Source organism: Molossus molossus, unplaced genomic scaffold (assembly GCF_014108415.1).
Source record: "Molossus molossus isolate mMolMol1 unplaced genomic scaffold, mMolMol1.p scaffold_m16_p_18, whole genome shotgun sequence".
In the NCBI taxonomy this organism is placed as follows: Eukaryota; Metazoa; Chordata; class Mammalia; order Chiroptera; family Molossidae; genus Molossus; species Molossus molossus.
The window spans coordinates 66,711,017-66,718,585 of NW_023425353.1; positions in this window are offsets into that span (position 1 = coordinate 66,711,017).

Sequence of the window (7,569 nt, forward strand, 5' to 3'; positions counted from 1 at the left end):
CCTAGGAGTGGGATGACGAGACAAAGACACAGAGCAAGTGGCCTTGTGGGGATGGAGACTCGGGCAAGGCCATGCAGCCATGGGGCTGCAAACCAAGGGACACCAGCTGTGCCCCCCGCCCCCCACGCAGAGGGACAGGCAGGAGGGATCCTCTGCGGGCCCCAGCAGCCAGCCTCCGGGACCGTGACAACCACACACTCCTGTCCTTTGAGCCCCGTGTGCGGGCCTTCGCCTGGGCAGTCCCTGGGCACCGGTGCGGCGCTGTGTGGACATGAAGTACTTCCCTGGCACCTTGGTGCGAAGGCTTATCTCCTGCAAACGAGGCTGCCGGCTCCTCCGCCTTCTCCCCATGCAGACTCCTACCCACGCGAAGAAGGCGCTGCTGCCCGGAAATCGTATGGATGCGGAGACAGCGTTTCCTAGTTGTTTTTTTTTTTTTTCCCGATATTTTGTTCAGATAGAGTGGGAGGGAGAGAGAGAGAAACATCGACGTGAAAGGGACACATCGAGTGGCAACTGCAACCGAGGTACGTGCCCTTAGCGGGAACCGAACCCGGGTCTCTCCGGACCGCAGGCCAACGCTCTAACCGCTGAGCCAAACCAGCCAGGGCCCTAGTTTTTAAAGAAACTTGTGAACTTGACCTTTGCAGCTTCTTCTAGGACCCAGCAGGCAAGACCGATTCTCATTCAGGAATGACCCCAGCTCCATGCACAAATCACTTCCCTCCGATGTTGTGAAGTCGTGTGCCAGGCCCGCTGGGAGAACTTCCGCTGAGATTCTGGGACAGGCAAGGGGAGTGGGCCAGGGAAAAGGTTTTTTTCCATTTAAATCAGCTGTAGGAGCCAGAAATGTTTTCCCCTTTATTTATAAGTAATGAGCTGTTTGCAGAGCTAGATTGTCAACCAGCAATTTACTGTCGCCGAACTGGGAGGCAGACAGAAGGCCAGCCAGCCCAAAGCTGGGCCTGCCGCTCTCTCCACTGCGGCGGCACAAAACTACCACGGAATCAATTAATTTTAGCCTTTCCACAAATTATTTCAATTCTCCTCTCGTCATATGTCTCTATGAAATAATTGCTTTGTAATTAGCGCCAGGATTCAATGTTAAGCCACAGCGAAGCCCCTGCTCCGGCAGCCTTGCTGTGCCTCAAGTCTCCGCTTCATTGCTGCGTCCCAGGCCCTCCGCAGGGTGCTGCTCAGCACTCGCACGAGGCGTGGATCCGCCCGTGGCTGTCGCACGTGGGCCGGTGTGACCGTGGCCTTGATCACACGTGCAGCCCTGCAGGGCGGCTGCTGGAAGGAGACTCGTCCGGGTTGGCGCTGGAAATGCCATCGGCAGGCTGCTGATGGACCCCAAGGAGGTGGTGACCATGGAAGGTCGGGGTTCCCTAGACTGTATCAGATCAGCTTTGCTCCCAGACCGGGTTCAAGTTCAGTGTAATCGTGAGAATAACGTCTCATCAAGACCACGGTGATGTTTTCACACCCACTTCAGGGTACTTAGTGCTGATTGTTTCTTTACTCCAGGAGAGTTCTGTGTCCTTGTCGTCGTTACATTGTATAATCTAGTGGCCACCTCGGTGAACCATCTGACATTGTAACAACATTTTTCGTTACAACATTCAACCTCCAGTGTCCTTAAGGGGGGAGTCCATACCTGTGGCTGCGATCTGGTGATAGGTCTCTGGGTCCGGCCACTTAGAACTGAACAGTTGGAAGAGGAAGCGTTTGAACTTGAGACGAGGAAACACCAAGGACAGAGCCCTTCCCGTGAAAAGTTCCTTTCAAGTCTGGAGACCGACCTATGGAAACGTCGGATCTTGAGCGTGACGGTTCTGCTCCCCGAGGGTGGAGACGGCGCGCTCGGGTGCGTGGCGGTGTCTGCCCTCGACCCGACAGGCCTCTGCACGTGGCCGCTCTCCGGAATGCCATCTCTCTGAAAGAAGCAGAATCTGTCCCTGAGCTCTCAAAATGAACTTGGCCTCAAGCTCCTTCTCCTAAATGATTCTATACGACTGCTTGTTATAATACGGAGGTGAAGGAGTCGGTTGTCTTCATCACTGGGAGAACGACAAGAGTGAGGATGTGCCCGCCTCTTAGATCCTCCCCCGAAGGTCGGGGCCCCGGCGTCTCTCCAGGGAACAGGGTCACAGCAGCTGGAGGACAGGGTGGGGGGCAGAGCCAGAGGACCAGCGTGGACGCTGCTTCCCAGTCCTCCTGGCGCCCGGTGGTGGCTGACGCAATTGCTCAGAGATGAAGTGACCGGTCAGAATCCCCACGGCTCCCCGTGGAAAGCTGTGATGACCCCCTGGTTTGCTGCATCAGGAGCGCAGGGTCCTTTCTGTGATGACACCTCCTTCACCGTCTTCCGGACCCGCAGTGAAGGCTGGGCGCCCGGCGCCCTCCGTGCCCCCACGAGAAAACTACCTCGGGGATGAAGTGACGCCTTGGTCACCAGAAGATTAGGCTTGGGGAATTTACAAATTTAATTTTCTGGGTAGCTGAAGGTCTCCTAGAAAGTCTTAGTTTCAATCTTTAATACCCACATCTTGCCTTTGATAGAGGTGGTTATAAATTTTTTTTCCCTTTATTGTTTTTAGAGAGAGAGAGAGAGAGGAAGGGAGAGAGAGATGGAAACATCCATGAGAGAGAACATCGACGGGCCGCCTCCTGCACACCCCCGACTGAGGGTTTGGCCCACAGCCTGGGCATGTGCCCTGACCCGGAATCGAACCGGTGACCTCTTGGTGCAGGGGTGATGCTCAACTACTGAGCCACACCGGCCGGGCCATAGGGGTGGTTATTATTATTCTTTTTTTTTTTGATGACATATTTCTTCCAGGCCCTGATAAGGAACTCATATTGGAAATCCCCCCTCCCCCAATCTAAAGTCTTAGTTACTAACTTATTTTCTTCTAATTTTCCCTTTTCTCTTAAAAGTGGAATCCAGAGTGGTGGTGGTAGTGGGGGGGGGGATCTAGTTAATTAGAATTTCTGGTAATCAGGTTTTTCAATTGTTTCGGTGCGTTGAAGTCAGTGGGGCTACCTCCCTGAATTTCTACAGTTCCTGAGCAGATTGTCCTCGGTGCCAGTGTGCCCGTTGGCACGCACCCGAGACTGACGGTCCCACAGTCAGAGCCTGAGTGTCCCGGACGCCTGCGTGCACGGGAGCGCACGGGTGGCACGGCCCTTGTTCCAGTGTAGGCTCCGTGTACCCAGGCGGTGCCCAGGGGCAGCCGAGAACACTCCAGTGCCAGCACACCTTCCAACCCAGCGACGCCATCGCCCCGCTTCCGTCCACGGCGCCATTCAATCAACAGTACCGAGCACAGCTTGAATTGGACATCCATGTTATCACAGAGCCATTAAAACAGGACAGACCCCGCTGCTATCCTGAGATCGCCTTACTACTTCACCTTCCTGTTTTCTAACAGAAATGGTGGTTGCTTTCTGAACTTTCTAATGAGGCAACATGAAAGCGGTCCCTTCGAGGGGCTGGAAGGAGGCGGGTCTCGGAAGGCACGCTGTAGCGCCAGCTGCCGTGCGGGCGCCTCCTGGCACCGGCACCTGCGAAGCCCCCGCACAGCCGCGGAGGGGCGCCAGGCACCTGCAGAGCGCGCGCGTGCAGTAGAGGACGCAGACGTCAATGGTGGTTTATTGTTACTTCAGATTGTGTCTAAGTGACGATAGTGAGGGCATCATCTGAAAACAGGGCCCGATTGAGAATTCTCTTCTTGAAAAATGAAGCAACTTGAAGTGGTCAGCTCTGGCAATTTGGCATAAAACGTGGACAGGTAGCTGGTTTCTTCTTGAGGGGTCCTTGGGTCTCCAAAATCTGACTGGCGCCCACATGGGCACTGGAGAGGGTTCGAAATCTTCCCATCAGCGTGTGGCTGGCAATTCAGTACCACCCCGAATGCCCACATGAGCGCAGGAAATGAACGAAAACCGTCGGCAGAGCGGCGATTCTGTGCAGGGCCCTGGGGGGTGGGGGCAGGGGTGGAGGCGAAGTTTACAAAGCAGTAGTGTCCGGAGTCAACTGTGTGTTTTTCTTTCCAAATCCAAGTTCAGAGACATTTCAGTCGCTTAACGCTGGCCGCGCTGGGAGCATTGACACCGCAGGAATCGGCGAACACTGCGCGTCAGGGTTCATCTTTGCGGAGGACCAGCGGCTAACTTCCCAGATGCCACCTGCGCAGCAGAGCGGGGACAGGTGCTCGGAGTAGGAGCTCTCTCCTCTGAATGAGACTCGGTCGGAAACAGACCCTAGGGGGTGGGACAGCCCCTGGACACGAGCCTTCCTGCTTGGCTAAGGAGACCCCTCTCGTTTTACTATACTTGGCGGATGTTTAGCAGAGATCGGGGCTGTATTCCAAAGGGCGTGAATAGAGGTTTTAACAAGGGGCCCTCGACAAGGCCTGGGCAAGGTTAAGGCAAACTCACAGGGACGGACGGACACTCCTGAGCCAGCTACCGTAGGAAGCAGGAGCCAGCAAGAAACCAGAGGCAAAGGACCCACTGATCCAGACCACAGGCGTCGGACCCCAGAACACAAAGCGAAGTGCAGCAGGGCAGGGTGGGTCCGGAGGGCGAGGGGAACAGCCAGCATGACCCATGGCCCGTGGGGACCACTAGATATCTCTGCACACGGAGCTGAGATCACTCCCATGACTCAGAAAGACTGGCCCGCCGGCTGTGCACAAGACAGACCGGAGAGGGGCCGGAATGGAGGCGGGGAACCCCGCGAGCAAGTCCTCACCGTGAGCCAGGTAGGAGGCAGTGGACATGGAATTGGGATGGTGGTGACCGGGATGGAGAGGGGCCTTCTCGAGGAGGCATTGGAGGACGACAAGGAGCAAGGTGTCTGCCTACTGGGGGTCACCGCAAGGAGAGGGAACTCGGAGTGACCCCAAGGAGGAGCTTTGGTGACACAGCTGCCACAGAATGACAGGGCCGAGCAAGAGCTCATTTGGGGGGTGGGTGGGCGGGGTTTCCATGTGTGTGGTGGGGGGCACGGAGAGGCTGGGGTGCCAGCCCTCTGGTCCCAGGGTGTAGTGGCTTTACTGCTCTAATACGGCCAGAGCCGTTCTGGCCCCAGAAACCCCTCGACCCTTCGGCGGTGCTGTGATCAGTCGGGTGAAAACACCCAGCAGGCTTCGGAGATTAAGCGCAGAGTTTGGGAGTGAGGTTGTGGCCAGAGAGAAACCTGGGTGTTTTGTCATAAAGGTCTCGTGTAGGGTACTCAAGGTCACAAGGGGCAGAGAGCGCAGTGGGCAGTGACGCAGGGTCCGGGAGCCCGTGGTGCCCGGCGCGGTGCCCGGGGCCGGCAGGAAGGCCGGCTCTGCGTTTTGCTGGGAATGAGTGACGCTGTCTCCTGGGATAACCGTGGGGACAGTGTGTGAATGTAGTTGTGTGTCACAGAAAGGAGCGGAGACACAGATCAGAGGGGCAGCATGCTAACTCGGTGCTGAAGTCATCTCTGGGTGACGAGCCGGGACAGTGGAGAGCAGGCAGGAGAGCTGATCTCTCACGGAGGACAGATCAATGACAACGAGGTGGCGTGGTCATTAGCACCCTAATGCGATTACTCAGCAGCTCAGTCTCCTGCAGGCCCCTCTCTCGTGCTGACAGCAGCCAGGTGTGGCCGAGCGTGCTTGAGGGGAGGTGAGCGGGTCACCCACACCCATGGACATCCGCGCACCCAGCGGGGGCGGGGCTCCGAGGCAGCCCCCAGCCAGGTGACGTGCTGTGTTCGCCTGTCAGGTAAAGGGAACGCACTGTGGGGCTGCGCCCGGGGGGAGGCGGAGGCGATGCAAAGCGGGGAACAAAGGAGCTCAGCTAGACACTGCTCAGCCGTTACATTGTATCGTTTTTAAAATATGTTTCTATTGGTTTGAAAAAAGTTTTTTCTTTATTGATTTTAGAGAGAGAGGAAGGGAGAGGGAGAGAGGGATAGAAACATCGATGAGAGAATATCAATCGGCCGCCTCCTGCATGTCCCCACTGCAGACTGGCCGCAACCTGGGCATGTGCCCTGACTGGGAATTGAACCGGGACCTCTCAGTCCATGGACGACGCTCAATCCACTCAGCCACACCAGCTGGGCACATACACTGTATCTTTAACCAGGGGCCCAGGGGCCACCCTAGACCGCATGGACACCAAGGGCAGATGTCCCAGGCACTGGCCTGCCTGTGCCCAGCGAGGCCCTTGACGCTTTGCTCGTGCAGCTGTCTCTCCGGGAATCCCAGGCGCCCCTCGCCTCCCGCTTGGGTGAGGACACGGAGCACGTCCCATGTCACCCACACATGGTGCCAACCTCCCTCTGCCGGCCTCAGCCGGTTCTGGCCCTGGGCCCTGCGTGTCCGCTGGAGGGGGGCTGGAACTCAGGGGCCCCTCTGTGCTCTAAGCCACACGGGTCTTCTCGGGCTCCTCAGACCCACCAGGCTCCGCCTCCTCTCCCCTCGGCCTGCGGAGCTCCCTCCTGCCCCTGCGCCCGGTGACCCTCTCGCCCTGGAGGTTCGGGTGGACGTGTCTTCGCTCAGAAGCTGCCCGCGGTCTTGCGGCCTCACACGTGTCTCTCCCACGGGACTTAACACGGCCACACTTTCACACGCACCTGTGTGGTCACTGGAGGGATCACGCGTCATGTGTTCTGCTCACAACCGTCCCCCGGCTCACAGGTCTGCAGAGAGGGGGTGCTGTCCACGTCCGCCCAGCGACCAAGGGAAGGACTGTCGTGTGTGGGCTAAGCCTTGTGTGAAGTCCCCACAGGTCCTCACCGAGGGCGCAGCCCGGGGTCAGTGCTGTTGTGTCTCAGCTGAGCTCACAGCTCGCACGTGAGGAGGTGAAATTCGCGTCGGGCGGCGTCATCCGGGCCCCTGAACTTTGTTGTGTTGGGAACGTCCACAGACGATCACTCCCTTCTTCCCTCTCTGTTCTGCCCCCAGCGGGTCTGCCCGCTCATCTCAGACAGAGCTGACACCTCGCACATCCCCCCACCCCACCCCTCCTGGCGCCTGATATTCTACACGCACCTAATACACACTTACTGATTAGTAACCTTCCTCGGCATTCTAGCATCCCAGCGTCCCCAGACGAGCTCACCTCTGCAGAAGACCCGCTCTGAAACCCGGCGCCGACACCTCTGGGCGATGCAGGTCTATGACCCACTCACGTCTGCCGGGCTCTGGAGGGACCGCTTCTGTGAAGTCACCCAGAAGTGCAGGGCATGGAAGGGACGGGCGACAGGAAGCCCCTCCGGCTCCGAGTCTCGGAGTCTCTGCCGTGTGCATTTCCACGGGCCAAGCGCCCTGAGGGGGGCCGGACCCAAGGCTGAGAACCCCACGGTCCTTCCCTCCCGGAGCTGGTGGCGGCGGTGGGGGAATAACCGCGAAGCGGAGAACTAATCCGACGCCAGGAAAACACGCTGCACTTGAGGGCGAGGGAGGTGGGGAGGCAAGGCCAGCGTCACTGTCGCCTGGTGGAGAAGCGGTGCCGCCCGGTCCTGCTCCGGACTCCCCGGGAGACGCTGGGCGAGTTCCTGTCTCGTCTTCTCCTCCTCCAAGG